At 48.0% G+C, this 21,207-nt stretch overlaps 1 pseudogene across 1 annotated transcript; it reads right to left on the reverse strand.

The window, feature by feature from the left end:
- Positions 1-9,665: 9,665 nt before the first annotated feature.
- LOC149346576 (endothelin-converting enzyme 1-like) lies at positions 9,666-19,883 on the reverse strand (annotated as a pseudogene). The gene is made up of 3 exons (XR_016292096.1): positions 19,802-19,883; positions 15,474-15,889; positions 9,666-11,916 (listed from the first exon to the last, which is right to left on the reverse strand). The product of XR_016292096.1 is annotated as an endothelin-converting enzyme 1-like (transcript).
- Positions 19,884-21,207: the final 1,324 nt, after the last annotated feature.

Consider the following 21,207-nt stretch of genomic DNA (forward strand, 5'->3'; position numbering starts at 1 on the left):
TCCCTGGACTTGAGCCGGTTGGTCACGTGATGCGGAGTAGCTGCTGCTGGCGGCGGCGCGGTGCGCCGACGAAACCTAGCTGCAACAGCTGTGCGCATGCGCCGTTTCGAGGGGGGGGGGGGGGGGGGCGGGGAGTGGAGATGGGGAGGGGTGTCGCAGCTGTATAAGTAGGCGGCTCGACGGAGCTCTCCCGTCGCTCCAGGTTTAACCAGAGCTAAACCACAGCCAATTTTTTTGTTGTATCCGGCTATATCCTTCCCCGAGGGCTGCAGTGTGGGAAAATTAAATGTGCTCACCCGTTACTTTGTCCACCTTATTGTCCGCTCCCTCGTGGGGCCGTTCCTCCGCCACCGGCTTCTCTTCTGTACCGCCCGCCGGTTCATTGAGCTGCTCCTTCGAAAGCGTCTGCTTCCCCTTGGAGCCCTTCTTGGAACGCCCTACTTGGCAGACAGATGTGTGCAAAAATATATTAAAATAAATTGTGATTTTTTTGCAAAACCTACTTTCCGTAACTATTGCCTCTGCACCTTATTTGTGCGCATTGACCTATTGCGGCATACGCAGGTGATTACGCCACAAATTTTCCATTAACACCACAACACGCATCTTCCTGCGCTTTCATCGGTTTCGGGTACTGTTCGCTTAATTCAGTTGTGTTACAACGAGCCCCTCGTGTCCCTACATCCGTCTGCTCAATAATGCCATTCCAAAAAAAAAAAGAAAAGAAATTATCAACGAACAGTTGTGTCTTGAGCAGTTAAGGAGGGACGCGGCTTTCAGTAAAAAAAAATTCTGTACTTGTTCATGTATTTTGAAATCATTTTCGAGCATATTAGGATTAAACGTACTACTAGTCACGCAAAATTTCACTGCTAAATCCCCGCAAAATCGTTTTCGAAAATATATTTTCGTTCTGCATCTTGTGAAAAGGCTACAAAGTTTAGAAAATATGGGAGATGGCTGGTTCAACATTCGATCCGTTCCTACTGACGTGCTGCAGGCCAAGACATTCTTAGAATTTTTCGTCGCTGAACCCAAATCTCGGCTTAGAACTTTTTGGGATGCTTGAATTTTTGGAAGGATAAAGAAAAGGGGTGAAAATTGATAAAACAGTCGTAAAAAGAATTTGCAGGGTTTTAACCCTGTTATACCTAGTGAGACGAGCGAAATACTCGGCGAGCAATGTCAGCGAGGTGATCGAACGCCGCCTGGTTTCTCTACTATATGGATCTGTACTGAGCCGTTCTCTGACTAGATCCGGCCTCCATGGCGTCGCAGAGCGCGCTGGAGTGAGTACTGGCAGCGAGCGCAGCTGCATCACGTGTTAGGAGAGGAGGAGTCACGCGATCAGCTGAGTGGCGAGACTGGGCGCGGAGGCAGCCAGCGCAGCTGTGGCGAGTCACGTGGTATGACGTCAGGCCACTCCTCAGGCTTAGAGGTCACGGCGCAACGTGCATGGCCTTCAAAGCTGTGGCTCAGAAAGCAACAGCTTTCGCTTTTAATATGCTCCACAATAGGATTATCAAGGCAGAAAACCGTAACACCCATTCATCAAACGGTCGAAGGTGAAGATTTATTAAGGAATTTAAACAAAATTCCGAGCGTATACAGCGAGAGGTCCCATGGTACAAGACCGCGGGTGGGACCTTCCATGAAAATAAATTTCAGTAAGCAACAAAATAGAAAATACAGAACACCTTAAATAGTGACGCAGAGAATAAATATAGGTAGATAGTGTAATATGAGTTACTGAAATATTTAAATACAAACAATATAAGGCAGGATAATGTACAATAAAACACTCACAGAAGCCTCGATACATTGGATCAATAAAAAAATCACACATTAAGAAGGAAAAGCTTTAATTTGACCTTGAACAAAGAAATCATAGTTTGTTTGATGTCTAAGTTCAAAGAGTTCCAAAATGATATGGATGAAAAATGAAGGCATCGTTTCCCGCAGTTAGTTCTGTCCTTCATGCTCTTCATTGCGATTCCCCGCAATGAAGAGCCATCGCAGAACATGAAACAATTTGTTAGAGTATACATATCTATCGATTTCAGTAAAGAGACTTCGGGACAGCATTAAAGCGAGACATGCCTACGGACAGAACTTGAAAAATAAACTTTTTATTCCTTTTTTCGAATTTCAAAGCGGCGTCCTCTCTCGTAAACTGCTCCTGCTTTTTTAACAACGACAGTGTTGTCAGTAAGGGGTCCCGGTGTCTCGGACATCCTTCCCCGACGACTGCAGCGTGGAAAAAGTCAAATGTGCTCACCCGTTACTTTTTCGGTCTTGGTGTCCGTCGCCTCGTGGGGCCGTTCTTCCGCCACCGGCTTCTCTTCGGATCCGCTCGCAGAGGCATTGAGCTGCTCTTTCGACGGCGCCGGCTTCTTCCCCTTGGAGCTCTTCTTGGAATGCTCCCGCTCGCCGCCATGGAACGACGCCTTCCGAACGGGGCTCGCGTCTTGTCCGTCGGGCGTGTGTTTCTTCTTTCCAGTCATCTCGCAAGGTTGCACTGCATGACGATCACGGATAATTGAAATGTTTTTCACAAGTAAAAGCGTGGCACAGGGCTGCACATTAACAACTGGGGTTCCTGAAAACGGCCTATTAGAGATGCGCGCGAAGGGCACTCTATGGGTAGTCAAGTCACGTGTGTTCACATGTTGAACTGAATTGTCGGTTGGATATGTGATTGTTTATTTGCTTCATGAATGAGATCCCCTATTGTTTATTTGCTTCATGAATGAGATCCCCTAAATATGCGCTCTTCTGGTACACCACTATCTATCGCCTGTTTGCCTGCCTTGCCTTGCCTCGTCCTGTCCGGTCCTGTCCTGTCATGTCCTGCCCTGCCCCATCCTGTCCTGTCCTGCCCTGCATGGTGACCAATTTCCCATCCAAGGAAAAAAGGCTGGATGGCTAGGGGCATACTGCCAATGTTATGTTCCGTTTTTGAGATCTCTTCTTGGTATAACTTAATGCGTTGTACTATCGCATGCTGCTCAGTGAGCCCCGACAACGGCCAGAACCCAATAGGCACTAAAACTCCCACGGACGTCTTGTGGACGTTAAGGACGTCCATGGGACGTCCAACAGAATTTCAGTGCCCATTAGCAACTGGCGGAGGCGGCTACTTGGAAGGAGACAAAGTGCGGTGGAAGCTCGCAAGCTCAGAAAACACATATACCAAAGGGGCTCCATGAGAGGTATACTCCTATGTATTATTGCAGTGGTATTGTCCGCGCTGTTCTCGTCCAGCAGTCGCCGGCCTGAGTGCAAATTCTCGTTCTAGGAATGGAAGGCAGAAAACTGCGCACCAAGCTCTCTCAGACGTGCGTCCACTGCCGCCATTTTTTGCCGATTAGCGCCGAGCACCCTTTGCCGCTCTTTCGGAACCCAGTTGAAACAAAAATGACAATCGTGGCCAAAAGCGTTTTCTCGTTCTCTCGTAACGACAAACGGCGAGCGGCCAAGTGCTCACCTCTCAATAGTTTCAGATGTAGACTCCCACAGTCAAGACACAAACTTCGGGACTTTAGTGGTCTTGCGACTGCCAATACTCACGCGGCCGAAGGACGGCAGCAGCATTTCAGCAGAGCATCGGCTAGTCCCCCTAGCACTGGCTATTGACCCTAGCATTGGCACAGTCGGAGCGCCACCTGAGTACTACTGGCCGGTGCCTCTTGTAGAGTGGGCACTGGTACTGCCGAATAACCCCGGGAAAAACACTTGTTGGGTAAAACATCCCGAAGCGATCGGGACATGGGCTATGGGAGACGCCACAGTTAAGGGCTCCGCAGTAATTGCGAACTCAACTACATCTCATTAAGTAGGTCACTGCCTCCACTACCAGCATTCTGCCTCGAAATGCTAATTAGCGTACACACCCACACACATAGACGACAGGCATGGAGCTGAGCTGCTGCACTCAATGGCGTTCTCTGGCCTTCTAACTGCCCCCCATGCCTGTTGGCCAGAAAAAGTCGTCCGCTCACCGCCGATGTCTCGCTCCTACAGCCCGCGAAGGGACGTTGCCAGGCCGGAACAGGGCAGCACGAATAGTGATGGGCCAGGCGGGCTGCTCAGAGTGACTGCACCGCAGGACAGCATATCTTCTTCTGCTTCGCCTCGTGAGCACCCGCTCGCATATCCATAGCGCGTTCTCGGTGAGCAGACCGCGCTTGGCTGCCACTTCTTTATTCTCACATTCAGTTGGGCGTTGGGTGCAGAAACAAATGGCATTAAAAAAATTCACCAAGAGTTCCCTCCGATCGCCGATACCAAGATGCAAAGCGTTGATATGATGGGTGTTTAATTCAAGAAATAATAGGAAAACTTGTCCAGTGCCTCTACATACTACTACTACGATATACGGGAGCTTAACAGCTCTCGCTTTAAGTACACCTGACCATGCACCCCCTCGCGTGCCACCACAGCAGTGCTCCTAAACGAGCCGTTAATTACGAGCCTCGCTTCAATAGCCGAACTGTATGCGGCCGAAGTGACAGGGCAGTGACGGTGATGCATGCAGGCGCTGCAGGCAGCTCGAAATTCACGTCCTTTCTGTAGTGTACAAGAGCAAAGAAAGAAGAAGGAGACGAAACAAAGATCTCTGAGAGAGACAAGAAAGGAAAAGCATGGCAAGTTAACCAGGAGTTCTGCCCGAGTTGAGTAACCTACACAAAGGAAGGCGAGAAAAAGAAAAAGAAAGAGCTGCTAGGGAATGTAAACCACTACACCTTGGCCAATCCCCCCAAGTGGGTATGTGCCATTATAAAGAGGTGAAGAAGAATAAAAAGAAGGAATAGCAATTTCTGTCGCGCAAAACCCACCAGTGGCAGCACCTGCCATAGCAGGGCAGTGGCGCGTCCCTCAACTGTTGCACCATTACACAAGGAGGGGTATGAGAACTCCCAAGGGACATACGAATGTAAAGTTTAGAATGACCAATTCCGCATATATGGGCTTTACCTCATTAACGCTATCTCTTCATATCGTGAAGACGGAGCATAAGTCTCCACTCCAATTTTTTGCATGCTTTGTCCACAAGAAGAAAGAATTTCAATCTTCACAAGTGATCCTTGTCCCATTTTCATTCTTAGGGAGTTGGCAGAAAGCTACAAGGTATCCTTCAGTCTTCCTTTCCTCTCTCCGCTGAACACACTTATTTCCCGCCTTCCAATTTTTTTATCCAACATTTGTGCGATTTGTTTCTGTCTTGCTATGAAAATAAGGTACCCATTATTTCCTGTGTGTTACCCGCATAATTGCCCGCATGGTCACAAAATAGGTATACACATTTATTTCCACATATTAAGTAGAAAAAGGTACAAATATAACAGTGAAAATGCAGAAAGGGCATCGCTATCGTTCTTCACAGCCCCTAATGACAGTACTGAGGGCACCAGAAAAAAAATTAGAAGAAAAAGTACCACTGTCATTCTTCGCGGCAAACTAATGCTGGAAAGCGCTACCCTTGTTGCAAATTATTCTATAAAAGGTTTGAATAGCCGCCGCATATTCTCTGAAACAAAAGAAAATCAGTAAAAGGCGTGTACAGAATCATTCCACAACACACCCTCAACTACCTTCATTACTTGCTCTCTAGCCCATGTAACCTCATTTACGATAGCGTTTGTTATAAATATATAGCACCATCCTCAAACATGTCATCCTCGTACTGGTGCTTTCGAATTTTTTTTACGGTGCTATCAAATTACACAAAACACAAAAGAACATGCCTAGAAAGATGCCGCACAGAAACGCAAGTAAGCGCTGTAAGTGTCCATGTCTGTGGCATTGCGCACTGTGCACTCCATTACAATAAATCAACTAGCCTGCACTAGTACCAGCTACTGAACGGGTTCCCACACTTAGCTGTAGATACTGTATCCCTCAACATAGAGTTTTCACCGGAACAGCGCGCACTAAGACACGGACAAAAAGGGAGACACGACACACACGAGCGCTGACTTTCAACTGGTGTTTATTGTTTGGAACGAGGCATATATACACAGTTCCAACAACACAAGGAAACAACCATCCACTAGCACACGAATTTTAAGTAAACACAGTGACCAATTAACACGCGAAATAATCGAAGCAGCGCACATCGCCTGGTCTAAAGACGTATGCGTCAGTAGCCCCTCTTTATCGATCAGTTCAAAAGAATTGGCATTTTTAGTGAAGGGAAAATGATAATGTTGTTATCGTCCTTGTTCAGTGTGACATGCATGAATTGACTATGAATCTATGAATGGATGGTTGTTTTCCTTGTGTTGTTGGAACTGTGTATATATGCCTCGTTCCAAACAATAAACACCAGTTGAAAGTCAGCGCTCGTGTGTGTCGTGTCTCCCTTCTTGTCCGTGTCTTAGTGCGCGCTGTTCCGGTGAAAATGAGTTACCAACTTGCCCAAGCATCTGTTTCAACATAGAGCATACTGCAAAAATTGCGCCGAGAAAACGACGACAAAGCAAAGACAAGACGACGAGCGCTCGTCCTTGTCTTGTCTTTGCTTTCTCCTCGTTTTTTCTGCGCAATTTTTTCTGTATGCATATCAACCAACTTGCCCAACTTTCTGCTCTCCTAAGCATAAAGAAACAATCAAAATAATGCCAATACTCTGCACCCTCTTGTTCCCATTTGTGCTGTTCGTAAGAGCAGTCCAAGCTCTGCGAACTAAAAACTGACGTTCATTTCACGGACTAATGACCCGAGGGCCAAGACAAAAATTTGGGGAAAGAGTTTTCATAGATACGAACAGGTCTGGGCACGATGTGCTTTCCAGGAGTGGTAGAACGCTGGTGGCGCAAAATTTTGCAGCACACTTTTCCAAAGCAATGCACTTTTTGTCGACAGAGGTGCGAAATTCCACTTGAAGCTTATTTTGTGTTGGAAACTCCGGTGATATCAGTACAGAAGACACTGCACACAAAGTTCTTGGAATGTAGGCGTTTGTAACGAAAAAAAAATATCAAGCAGTGCATGTAGAAAGTAATCCCACAGCGTACTTGAACCTGTGAGTCTGTGACTGGTTAGACTATGCGTGAGCAAATGCCGACAGTCATAACAGTCACGTGTCATTGGGAAAAAAATGGCACAGCGTTAATAATAGTCAATTTTCTGTGTGAGAGAAATAAAATAAAAACTTAATATATTATTAATGTGCAAATAGAAAGCTAATTTGTGAGCACGGAGAGCTGCTCTGCCTTTTATATTATTTTATGTGTGTGTTTTCTTCCCTTTTGAGACTGTCCGCCGCTGTAAACAGAGGCAGAGGTCAATAAGCTCTAGTTGTAAGTTCAACATTGTGTCTGTGCCTATTCTCGTCGCCGTCGTATGCGCTGCACCGATAATGTCTAACCAACACGCCCAAACGTCTGCCTTATCTATTTACGACATGTCGCATATGGGCCACATGCCGCATAGTATCCGTTAATCTGTTACGCAAGGCGCAAGGGCGTTTACGAATTTAGTGGATTACCAAGATTGCGCTGTCCTATTACGCTAGCAGACCGCCAACGATTTTTGGTATTTTTGACAATTTACGGGAACTGAGAGATTGCTTTGCTTGCAAGTTTCTCGAAAGCGCATGTATTTTGGCGCGATGTAGCCAAAATTTGTTAGGACACACCACCAAGGGTAACGCGTTTTCGAGATTCTAAAAACTCTATGGGTATTATTTACAGTGGACTACACGCTTCTCAATAAACACGGAGCCTAACAGTAATAGTTAAAAAGTGAACTATAGGATATTAGTTAACCAGCCTGCTAGTTAGCACGTCTCAGATGCATTCTCCGGTACTACATGTCGTTGCGATCCAGTGGCCCTTCCACTTTAAGTAATATTATTTCATTCAATTATGAAAGGAATTAAGCAGCATGGAAGAAGGAAATACCAGGGCCTCCACTCCCCCCCCCCTCATTCTAGTAGTTTTTACACACCCTCCCACATTTTGTCTTCTTTTAATTTTTTTTCTGTCCCCTGGTAGTTCCATCGCCCATGCTGCTTAAATAATTTATCCTTGTTCTGCACGTCAACGCAGCCAGTCATACCATGCTCCCTGACACAGCTGGACACATCGTTTCAAGCCCACCTTTTCACTCTCTCCCACACTCCACAGCCACGTATTCTTTTCTGCGGAGCTGACCTCTTTCTTTTCACAGTTTTGCATGACAACCGGTTAATCCTCTCCAGCATGTGAACAATATTCAGGCTCCCAAACCTGCCCCATAGCAGCCTCGGCCAAGCATTCAGTGGCAGGAATACCACGTTTTGGTCGAAATACGGTCACCCACTATCTAGACAGTGTGGAAGTCTCCATGCTTTCGAAGGCTGCCAGTTTGCCCGCAGCCCCATCGCCTTGTCGAGACGGGTTCCTCGATGCAAGAGATCATTCTTCAAGAAAGCGAACGGGCAAACGCTCGTAATCTCATTTTTCAGTTTACCAGGAAACTTTTTCGACCGTCAGTAATAAAGGACGAGTCTACCAGCACACACTGGCCTATTCGTAGCACTCTCGGCGGGAGCGGGCCCGGGCCGGGCACCGGGCCGAGCTAGGCAGGCCGGGCTCGGGCTGTGCTCGGCCATTGAGCTTTCTGCCCGAATCGGCCTTTGACCTCTTCCAGACTGAGCACTCTGGAGCTATCACAATAAGTTTAGTACTGACTCTTTAGGACCATGGACTGAACCAACTGAACCAGAGCATTTATTTAGTCGCCATTGCCGAATGCTATTCCATAGGCCACTGCCGTTGGTGGCGCCGAGCTATATGGGACACAGGTTACTATAGGCGCTCCTTATCGCATGGTCATGTCAAGGACTGAGCACGGCGTTGATGCGTCAGTGACAATTGGGTGGTAAAGAACTGTCTTCCTAGCAGAAACAAGGAACAAAACACCAAAGCACTGAAACGGTTCAAGGAAAAAAACGCTTCCGATTATTAAGGTACAAAAATAAATAGGCCCGTATGAATCAATTCCTCGACACTGCCAATACATCGATCCCTGTCAAGAAAACATCTGGCTGGACGTCAGAAGCACATGGACACTTGGGGAAACGTAAACAGCGTTGTAGACAGTTTGAGAGCGTGAAGAAGACAATCGCGTATTGCATGCATAGAAATGATGCTAGGCAGACAGCTCGGATAATACAGTAGCCAAGATGCAGCAAATTGAGGAAACCACAACGCCACAAATCCTCAGAGCTGGCAGCAACATATACGACGTCATGTACGCGTCCCAGCTGCACGGGCACAAAGCAGCAATGGCCATACAGCCCTGAAATTGATCAAGCGTTGCTCTTGAGCGTAAACCACATTTGTGTAAACGGCTAATACGTTGGCCACGCCTATAGCACTGTGTACGCCACAGATCGCCCGGACTAAGTCAGTACACAATTTCTTGCTGATTCAACCTAGAAAGCCCAGCAGTATAAGCGCTTTCGAGGTGGCATATACGTAACACTTGAACTATGCCTGGCCTCATGAACCAGCAAATCGGAAAGCGCGTGCCATTAGGGACGTCAGTTCTGCGCATTTGCCCTAAATCTGCCTATTTTGAGCGAAGCAGAACGTGCTCTTCGCTGGCACTGTCCTCCAGATCGTTAACGAGAACAATAAGCAAACTATATCACAAGTTCTCAATGAAGGCTGTCCCGGGAGCACAATAATAGATAAAGAGGTCACATTAGTTAAACTAGAGATGAAAGTAAACTTTAAGGAGTGAGTGCATGGTCATTGAACCACACGGTAGTCAATGATGGTCATCAAGTTCTATGCAGAAAATCAGGTGAATACGGAACGGCACCTCATGAAATGTCACGGCATCCGGAATATGCAAGCTTTCCAGTGGAACCGGTCAACCAAAAAAAATGCACTTTTTCTGAGGATTCATCTAGGAACCATTGGAACATTCGAACGCTCTCGCGAATGCCGCAGAATTGCGCACGACGAGGTTACAGTCTGACGTGAAGGCGCTGTGGAAGCCAGGTACAGTGCAGGACATGTAACACATGGTCATGAAGAGGGCTGTGTCCGGCGAAATGTCCTTTCCGACGTAAACACCTTCGCCGTTGTCGGCTTCTTCCATTGCCGCGTACGCAATCTCCGCCGCCGGCAACTCCGGAAACACGCTCGCCAAACCGTACAAGTTGAGGCAGCTGTCTCTCTCCTGGTAGGCTTTTCTCGCCTCTTCGGAGAAAATGCAGTCTACCTCCGTGCCGTTCGGAAGCCAGCGGACGCCCTCTTTGTCCAGAGCCCTCACTAAGTTAAGCGCCAATAAGTACCCGAGGCCGCCGAAAAACATGGAGTTCGGGCCGCCACTGTAGTAGAGCGGAGGGTAGATCATGTAGGTGGGTACATCTAGCGTGCCCAGAACGTAGTCGAGCCTAGGGTAAGACGGCGGAAAGTTGGGTGCAAGCTTCACAGCGTCCCAGTAGACCTGCGAGTCATTGATGCGACGCACTCTCTGGCTGGCACGGTGCATGACCCTGTGTGCCTGAATCCAGAGTTCGACGAACAGTTCCCCCGTACTCGGGTAGTCCTGGTAAATTTCCTCCAGCGCTTCGTTGTTCACCAGTTGCTCTTCGGGCCACGCTCGCATCTTCACCGACCTCAGCTTCTCGCTGGCGATGCGTTTGCTGTCGGCGTCCAGCCACGCTACGCCCTCCACCTTCTTGATGGCAACGGAGACCAGCCTCTGGAATCCAGCGCCAATGATTTCCCGGTCCCTCTCCCTGTTGTCGGTGGCGACTTCGAGGGAAAGTACAAGCGCCTTGTACGTAGACTCGGTATGGAAGCTGCAGAAATGGGAACGGTAGACGTCGACCTTGTGCCTGGCGCCGAAACGTCTAAGGAGCATCCGGGGCTCGCCAATGGGCGCGAACATCTGGACGAACGTCCAACCGAACAGGCTGACAACTCGTGGTCGTTGGTAGTCGTTGAGGAAGCCCCCAACGATCTTCAGGAGGTTCTCGTCGCTGAGATTTACGTCGTCAGCGGCTGCCAGTTCTGGACTTAGCGCTACGTTTTCCCGAAGAAGGGTTATCCAGGTATCCGTGTTGATTGGCTGGGAGTGGTTGCCAATGTCTTCAAGGCGGAATGTAGCCGGGGTCCTCATTCGAGTAAAGATCATTTCGCAAAGCTGGATCAGCACGGTGCCCTCCATGTTGCGTGTTTCCTCGATGGTATCCTGGAGGGAGGCATCGTTCACTGGAGCAGTGGTGTTGTGCGTGAGGTCTCCGTAGTAGCCCATCCAATACGCAGTGTAGCTGCTACGGTCCTTGACAGATTCGTACTGGTTCAGGAGGAACGGCAGCGACGGAGCGGGGCTGAACGCCAGCAGCCATTTTCCAAGCCGGGCGAGCACGCGGACTTCGAACCACAAGTGGACCTGCCACCTATAGGACAACGCCACCAGCATCTCCAGGGGTTTCGCGTCGGCTCGCGGTGGCTCCGGCCAGCCGAGACCCATTTCCCGCATGAGTGCCAGGAACTGCGGCAGGTAGGCGCCGCCGTGGTCCCGCGCGTTCATGCAGGACTTGTACATGTCTAGTGCGTTGGCTGCCACTGGGAACTTCAGGGCGCCCTTGATGAGCAGTTCGCTGAAGATGGTGAGCCGCGAGAAGGCCATGTCGTCGACGGGCGTCTTGACATGTTCCCTGCGGTCCGTCGGGGGCGACCAGGAGGAGCACACGTAGGCGGAAAAGTCGTCGCACGGATCGATGCTTCTGTTGAGATCTCTCGTTAGGAGTTGCACGTGCAAGCGGCAGGGCAGGCTGTCACAGTGCTTCCTCTCTGCTGGAGACGGCGTGTGACCCCTGAACACAAAGGTGACGAGGGCCGCGAGCAGGAACACTGTGGCGCCGCAAGCAATCCCAGCGATGGCTATTTTTTTCCGACGAGTGGGCTGCAAGAAAACGGTGAAATAGAAGGGGCCTTTGAAAAGGCTGCGTGCGCTCTTTGTAGTGAAATACGGCGAACGTACGACAAGACTCGGGACACAGGACGAAAACCCAAGCGGCACGTATAATTGGCCCAATATTGGAAATAGGTGGGTTTATTTTTGCAATACATTTCCAATATTGGGCCGATTTGCTGCGCTGCTTTGGAACGAGGCGTATACGTTCCATGCGACCGAGTTGCAGCATAGCGCACGCGTGCTAGCGTATACACGTATACCATACCAGCCAGCCGCAAATATGTCATGCGACGTGGCAGGTGTGTGTGCGTGCGTGCGCGCGCGCGTGTGTGTAGTGGTTTATGGTTTATGTTGTTAAACGTCCAAAAACGACTAAGGCTATGAGAGACGCCGTAGTGGAGGGCTCCGGAACATATGTATTAGAGAGACGTTCCCTTAAATATATACGCAATTTTAAAATTTTAAATGAAAACGTGTGTGTGTGTGCGTGTGCGTGCGTGCGTGTGTGTGTGTGTGTGTGTGTGTGTGTGTGTGTGTGCGCGCGCGCGTGTGCGTGCGTGTGTGTGTGTGTGTGTGCGTGTGCGTGTGCGTGTGCGTGTGTCTAGCCAATGCGCATGTGCAGAAAAGTTCAGAGAAAGAATCCGGCTCGTACGGTATACGCATCTATATGTACGCAAGTGCGCCTCCAGTCTGATGAAATCAGAAAAAAGAATACACCATAGAGGGGTGATTGTGCTAACCATTTGAGCTACATTCACCGCTAAAGCCAAGAATGCTTGCACAGAAAGTGACGCACATATTAACGACTTACTTTTAACGAGCGTCACAATCTCTTTTAAGGAGAATCCTTTCGTGCTCATAGTCTGCCTAACCTCAAAAACACGGCAAGAATACCCCGTGCAGCATCAACATCAAAACAAAGTTATAAAATTGTAATGAAGTTGCAGTACATCGTTACATGTCACACGGAGAGTTATTTTAAAGGGATACTGCATGAATTTTAGGCGCTCTAGTTTAGTCGTGCCATGAAAGCTAACGTTGTGAAGTCCATAAAAAACAGCACCGTTTTTCCCACAAACCAAGCGGAAAGCATTTTTCCCCTCATTCTTTCCTTGAATTGGTCCACCTGGCGGTGTCGCCTCAAACTACAGCTCCTTGATCCTGTGACGTCACAAGCCAGCCGGCTGTCTCCGCGTCCAGCCAGCTGGCCGCTTCGGCGTCCCGTCGCTTGTGTAGAGCATCCGCCTTACATTCGGGAGGTGCAGGGTTTGATCCCCAGTACCAATAACAACCGTTATATATAAATGGGCGCATTATAACGGTATTTGAAGGTGATCACTTCAGGATGAACTTACTCGTGATAGACCGCTCTAACAGAACTTATTTTCTCAACAAGGCTGCTACGAATACATTATACGTAGCTAGCTGAAGGATTCCTTTATCCTGCCCAGTTAAGTTTGCTTCTACGTGCATGAGCGTCAAACCAGAAAAAGTTTGTCGGCCCGTTTTATGTGGAACGAATGCGAAAACCTTCAACTCGCGTTAACTGCACAAGTCTTCTAGGTGAAACGCATGAGAAAAGGATCTCGGACCAGCCGTTGCGTTGACAGGAAAGTGATTCGTGCCGCGGTAAAAACAACTTAAATCCGCCTCTAGCGGTAAAGGCCACTTATAGGCTCTGGCCCTCAATGTTTCAGAAACATTTAAAAAAGAAATACATTGAGAAAAAGTATTTACTTTAATAACAAAAATCAACATTGTTATAAAGTTTCAGTTTCATGGTAATAGCGACCTTCATAGTACCGGAAATCGTGCGATGTAAAGGAACCAATGTTGCCAGGTTAGTACCCTGTAATTTCTTCGCTGAATAACGTCTGGCTATTAAGCGCCTTGCAGGCTGACACTAACCACGGTAAGCGAAATTGCGGTAAGGACGTCCACGGGTCCAGACACAGCCTGTCAACTGCGTTGTTGAAGCTAATTACTGTGCCTGCGCGTAAGATGAATTACAGCAGAAATGATTTTCAACAACTACTCAGGCTGAACCTATAAAAAATTAGAGGGGACCCTTAAGTTGCGCAATTTAGGGTATGATGCAATAACTTAAATAGTTGCACCTTTTAAGCGGTGGCCCTACGATGACGAGGTGTTGGTATCGGTGGCATAGAGTTACTGATTATTACCTAGAGGGAAAGCTGGCGCCACGTCTATGGGAGCTTGCATGGAACTTTTTCAAGACCCCGTCAGCAACCATGGGCGCTCTAAGCATCATGTGCCGATGAGCTACAGACTGCAGAAGCACAACATTTGGCAAAAACATAATGCAAAAATGAACGCTGCCCGATAATCAAGAATGCCATAACATTCATTATCCCGTCTGCAAATTCGAACAAACGAGCAGATGTACATCTAAATGCAAGGTTTGCACAAAATAAGAGACGACTTGCTCTCCTATTGGCCATGAATTGCACATTAGAGAAACTAAACAATTGCGAGGACACTTTGGCAACTAAAGTGTTGAGAGGCGAAAGCCGAGGACCCTATACTGTGACGATTCCCGGTGAATGTGACGTCATACCGTTCCCGCGGCTGTATTGACGTCCGCGCTATTTCGACATTTTTGCAACTAATTAATCGGCAGTCATCAAACTTCACTGCTAGGATCAATTTGTACTCCTCTATCTGAAGCGACCATTCGCTTTCTCATCTTTTTTAGCTCCCGGGTTAACACGGGTCAAACGCTGCCAAAGTTGCGACGCCCTCTGCTAACGGAGTAAAGATCAGGTTCTTCTATCTTCCTTGCACCAGAGATGCCCCGCCAGAGACGGTTTGTTTAACTCGAAGACTGAAAGGTTCCTTCGCACCAGGGGTGCCCCGTCCGAGACGTTCTTGTGAGGAGTTTAGACGCAGGGATAAAGGAATACTTGAAGTTTATGTACAGATATTTACAGCGTATAGAAGTTTAGACACTCGAGACAAATTAAATGGCAAAAGGACAAACAACAAAAAGGTGGAACTGGCTAACACTAGGGGAGGCCCCTACTCGGCATAGCCGACCGAAGATGCATAGCATCTCACCTTAGCGCAGAACCCCGCTTCCGGCTCCGGGGCCCGGTTCTAAAGCCCTAAAGGCCCGGCCCATATTCCGTGGCTTCCAATCATGTTAATTGTTCACATGATTGGTTTATCGAGAGCCTGGCCAGCCCTCCAGCTTCCGTAAGGTGAAGAACCCTCTCCACCACAAAATAAAAATAAAAACAAACACAAATACACAATCGTGCCAGCACGTGCGCGAATCGGGACCGCGGGGCGGGGGTCACCCGTACTTCCCGGCGCGTTCGCGAGCGCCGCGTTCCAAGAAAGGAGACGCTTCGCTTTGAGCGCCCCCAGCCGCGTTTCGTTGACCCCGCGTACACTGCCGATCCCTTACAAACGGGTAACAGTATGAGCCATTGAAGGCTTTCGCCTTAATATTCCGTGCTTAACAGGCACACTGTCAGAAACCGCCCCCGCTGGAAAACGAACTGAGCGCACAACGCACTCACACCAGCCTTGGCCGAGAAGGGCCCAACAGGATGTCCATAGCTGCCGGTGGACATCTCCGTCATGCCCTTCCTCCCTCTGGAGATCCAGCTCGTCTCCCTGGCATTTGTCAGGAAGGAACGACGGCCAGCCGGACTGCGCATCTCCTCCGCACCGGCAGACCTCTTGAGGTCCGAAGCCGCCGGAGCGTCAGACTGTTTTCTCGGGGACGGTGTCGACTGCTGCTGTGGCGCGTCCCGCAGTCTAGCCTCCGACACCTGCGGCTTATCTGGGTCGTTCGCCATGCTGTCGCTGGGGTCCGCGTGCGGCGGTAGCGTCGTATTACCGTCGGTAGGAGAAAGAGTATGCGTGGACTGGCGTCTAAGGGAGTGGGCAGTGGCACCGCCCAACGGCGGTTGATGCTGTGTCGCCGTTGTCGCTGCAGAAAAATCAAGGACGAAATGTTACCGGAAATCTGAGGTTTGTAGCCTAAAACAGCGATAGAACAGAGTTTCTATCGCGAAAACAAGTTTCTGTCCACTGGCCTCTATTTTTGTAGCGATAGCTAGTCTATGCCAGCCGCTTCGCCTCTTCAGCATGGTAGCACTTTCGCTGTGGTTGCACCCTGGCCGTGGTCGCACCGGCCTTGAGCCGTTGCCTAGCAACCGCCGCGGTGGACACCCGAATCTCACCGTACAGGGAGGAAGTGGGAGTGAAAGAAGAAAGAGGACATTAATGAAAAAAATGAAAATTGTATTTTAAGAAAGGAAATTACGCAGAAACTGTCTCGCATATCTCGGTGGACACCCATCATCCGTTTGTAGAGGAAAGGAAGAACTGGATTGAATGAAGAAACAGAAAGAGGGGTGTAATGAAGAAAATGAATTTGAGGAACGGAAATTACGCAGTAGCTGTGAATCCACGCCAAGGGACGAAGATGAAAGAGGAACGCCCAGCGAAACGCGGCGGCGAAAGACCAATTCGACTCGGCGAGCTCCACTCGGCCAGCTGTAGCTATCGCGTCACTCCAGGTTTAACCCGAGCTAAGGAGAAAGAAAGAGAGAGAGAAACTTTATTTACAGAGGAATTCGGGGCACGCCCCAGGGTCCCCGCACGACCCCACTGCACTGAAGTGTTTATGTTCCTGAGGTCCATAACACTGGCAGCACGGCCGGTGGCGATGGTCTGCACGGCCGGGTCCTCCGAGCGGGACCTAGACAACCTCAAAACCGGAGCTAAACAACAGCCAGTTTTTTAAAGGAAAGCTAGAGACATGATGTATGTGCAGGGAGAAGACCGCGCTCAATGCCCTGACCAAGCCCATTTCTGCTCCTTGACTTCGACTAGGGTGTCATCAACCCGCGTTTGTTCCCTCACCCACTCTGACCTCTTCCGATCTCTTAACGTTACACCTATCATTGTTCTTTCCTCGAATTTTGATGGAGGCGACACTTTAGAGGCCCGTGTACTGTGCGATGTCAGTGCACGTAAAAGAACCCCAGATGGTCAAAATTTCCGGAGCGCTCCCCCACGGCGTCCCTCATAGCCTGAGTCGCTTTGAGACGTTAAACCCCAATAAACCAAAACCAATAAACCAATTGTTTTTTTCATAGGTCGTTGCGTTCTTCTTAAGCTGAACCCTCTTTGTTAGCCTCCACGCTTCTGTCCCATAGGTGAGTACCGGTAAGATGCAGCTGTTGTATACTTTTCTCTTGGGGGATATTGGTAAACTGCCATTCATGATCTGAGAGGAGCTGCCAAATGCGCTCCACCCCATTCTTATTCTTCAACAGCCAGATACAACTCAAGAAAGAAGAAGGAAGCCAACTAGTTCATTCCTACTGTACTTTACATTAATATCCTAGAATTTAGGCGTCTCTCAGAAATCTGACCTGTGCACACACAGTTAGAGGCAAAGAAGGCGCTTCCCCCTCTGAAAAAATTTCGAGGATGGTGGGGGGGTCGCCCCTCTTCTACGGTAGCTGAGTCAAATGCCTTCTCGTAATCTATGAAGGCTATATATAGGGGCTAGTTGTATCCTGCGGATTTCTCTATCACGTGATTGATAGCGTGAATATGGTCTATCGTCGAGTATCCTTTACGAAAGCCTACCAGATCATTTGGTTGATTGAAGTTTAGGGTTGTCCTGACTATTTCCGAATACCTTAGTAAATGCCTTGTAGGCCACGGACAGTAAGCTGATCGGTCTGTAATTCTTCAGGTCCTTGACGTCTCTTTTCATATGGATTGAGATAATGTTGGCATTGTTCCAAGCTTCCGGCAGGCTCGAGATCGTATAAGGCATTGCGTATACATTGTGGCTAGATTTTATAGCGCAATCGACCCATCACCCTTCAAGAGATATGCTGTTACTTGATCGTCACGAGCTGCTTTCCCGCTCTGCATTGTTCCCATTCTTTCTTTACTTCCTCTTTCGCTACTGTTGGGATGTCCCATTGCTGTGAGATACTTCCTGCTTAATTTACGTCTTGATTACATTGACTATTGCATATTGATTAGTTTTGACAACTCTGCTAGCTCTATTTTCTCTGTTGGGTTAGAGCCTTTCATACTTTGGCGTTAAAGCTTTTGTGAGCGCCTGCCAATATTCTGTGTAACCATCCGACCGTCTACTTCTACTGCGCACTCTGTAATGAGAGCTGTTAGATTATCGTTCACTGCTTGAACATCAAAGTCGTCGTCCTCGGTTGAATACGAATATATGTTGTGCAGCGAGATCCTGATTTCGTTTCCTGCTGTGACTGGCCAGCTGAGTAAAAATCGCAGAAGGCACCACTCCTCTTTATGGGTACTACGTGATACCGTAGTGGGTTAGACTTTCATGAGCAGCTTGAGACATATGAAGCCATTTTTCATTTTTCAATTGTTTCAGTTAATTAATTGATCAATTACACAATCCGAATTTTCTTAGTTACCATCATCATCAAGCACTGATTTCTTCTTCTGAGCCTTCTGACACGTCTGAACCCCTTTTTTCCAATATTTTTTCATTTCTTTATTAATCGATTAACTGCAATGATTTCATTAAATTATCTCCGAACACACACCAATCACATCTCAATCACTAGAGCCTCAAAGTGCCATGGTACAGTTCTTTTTACACAACCCCCGCGTATTTCCGACACGTGATACCGCCTATAACTACGCCGACGGGCTGTTCGACCGAACGAGCTGTATACGCTATCGACTAATACAGGAAGGCGAGGATCATGACCCATGGTTATCAGCTGTTTTCTTTCTTTAATGCGAAAGTATTTCTAGCCTATGTCGGCAGGGTCGTGCCAACAAAACGTGCCCGCAAAACGTGTCCGCAGCAGTTCTGATGTTCTCAGAAGAGGTAGCATCAAAGGAGTGGTTGTAATCGAAAAAGGGCTATGTGAGGATGCTGCGCAAAAGAAGTAGATTGGATGATTAGCAAATTAATTAGAGCCAAAAATTTCGAAAAAAAACATCGAAATAGCGCGGACGTCGATATAGTGAGTGGACAGGAAAGAAGCCGCGGGCGGTAAGAAAGTGCAAAAATAGGCAAAGGAGTGAAATTAAAGTTTGAAATGCATTGACATGTATTTGATGAGTGATAACTAACTGAACAAGAAGTTATTGACATAGAATAATTTTTGAATTAATTATCAGCAAAACGATTGGACGGGGCTTAGTAAGTGAACGAGAAAGTAACCACGGCGCCAAATTCAAGAAACCAAAATGGCTTGAGATAAAAGAAGGTATAATCAGCATAAATAAATCGATATTTAATTAAAGCACAAATAATTATGCTAACCGAGTAGTTAAATAACAAAAAAAGAAAAAGATAATGAGCGGCAAAAAGAGACAACGAGTGCCGAGGAGGCGTCAGTCATTTCGCATTCTCCCAATGCGGGTCGCCTCAGTGATCTCTAATTTTTGTAGCGAGAGCTACACTACGCCAGCTCTTCGAGCCTTCAGCATGGCACCCCTTGAGCTCCGTGGCGGCGCCCTGGCCTTGAGCCGGTTGGTCACGTGGTGCAGAGCAGCTGCTGCTGCCGGCAGTGCGGGGCACCGACTAAATCGAGCTGCATCAGCTGTGCGCATGCGCAGTGAGGAGTGGGGGGAGAGGGTGGAGAAGAGGAAAGTTGTCGCAGCTGCACAAGTAGGCGGATCGGTGGAGCTCTCGCGTCACTCCATGTTTAACCAGAGCTAAACCACAGCCAATTTTTTTAAGTTGTATCCTGAATACTATATAATATTAAACTGCGACTGCTTTTTAACAAACTCGGAGCTTTCGGTAAGGAGTTCTGGTGTCGCCAACATCCTTCCCCGATGGCGGCAGTGTGGGAAAGTTAAATGTGCTCACCCGTTACTTTGTCCACCTTATTGTCCGCTGCCTCGTGAGGCTGGTCTTCCGCCTCCGGCTTCTCTTCTGATCCGCTCGCCGGTGCATTGAGCGGCTCTTTCGAAGGCATCCGCTTCCCATTGGAGCTCTTCCTGGAACGACCTTCATTGCACATGAGTAACAAGAAATTGAAACAAATTGTGAATTTTTCTGCAAAATTTAGTTTTTGCAACTTTACTTCTACACATTATTTGCGAGCACTGATCTATAGCGGCATACGCAGGTGATTACGCCACTAAATTTCCACTGATTAACGCAGGTGATTACGCCACTAAATTTCCACTGATTAACACAAGAAATTAAAAATAACACACATTTTCTTGCGGTCACTTAAGACTGCTCGCTTATTTCAAGTGTGCCACAACGAGCCCCTCGTGTCCCTACATCCGTCTGCTCGATAGTGCCATTCAAATAAAAGAAAAATTATTAACGAACAGTTTACTTTCTCGAATCGTTAAAGGGGGACGCGGCTTCTCAGCCAAAAATTGTCTATTTCTTAATATATTTTGAGGTGTTTTGCCGCAAATTAGATATAAATTTATTACTTGTGGCTTCGGCGCTTCCGTTTCTTTGTATGTTCAGATTATGCTGAATAAAGATTATTATTATTATTACTATATTACTCTCAAAAGTTCACTGCTAAATCTCCATAAAATGGTTTCCTAATCTATAATTTCTCTCTGAATCCTGTGAAAAGGTTACAAGAGTTTAGAAATTGCGACAGAAGGCTGATTCAATGTTCATAACGTTCCTACTGACATGCTGCAGGCTAAGACATTCTTAGAATTTTTCGTCGCAAAATATAAATCTCGGTGGGGTGCTTGAATTTTTGGAAGGATAAAGAAAGGGGGTGAAAATTGATAAAACAGCCAGCCATCGCAGCGGTTTAACTCTGTTATACCTATGGTAGAGAGAGGGTGTGGTAGATGGTCCTTGGCGATCACAAAATGAACAAGGGAGGTGAAAACCTCAGGTTGCTTGAGCCTAGTGAGACGAGCGAAATACTCGGTGAACAATGCCGGCAGGGTGATCAGACGCAGGCTGGTTTCTGTACTGAGCCGTTCTTGAACAAGGCCCGACATCCATGGCGTCGCGGAGGGCACCGGAGTGTGTCCTGGAAGAGAGCGCCGCTGCCGCGCTTGTATACTATGAGTTACGTCGTTAGGAGAGGGGGAGACGTGATCAGGCGAGCGGCGATACCCGCCGCGGCGGTAGTGTACTAGCGGCAGCGGCGACGGCCGGCACAGCTGTGGCTAGTCACGTGATGTGACGTCAGGCCACTCCTCCGGTTTAGAGGTCACGGCGCAACGTTCATGACCTTCAAAGTTCCGGCTCAGAAAGTAAGAGCTTTCGATCTTATTTTCTGC

Source organism: Amblyomma mixtum, chromosome 4 (assembly GCF_055824585.1).
Source record: "Amblyomma mixtum isolate Tamu chromosome 4, ASM5582458v1, whole genome shotgun sequence".
Taxonomy (NCBI): domain Eukaryota; kingdom Metazoa; phylum Arthropoda; class Arachnida; order Ixodida; family Ixodidae; genus Amblyomma; species Amblyomma mixtum.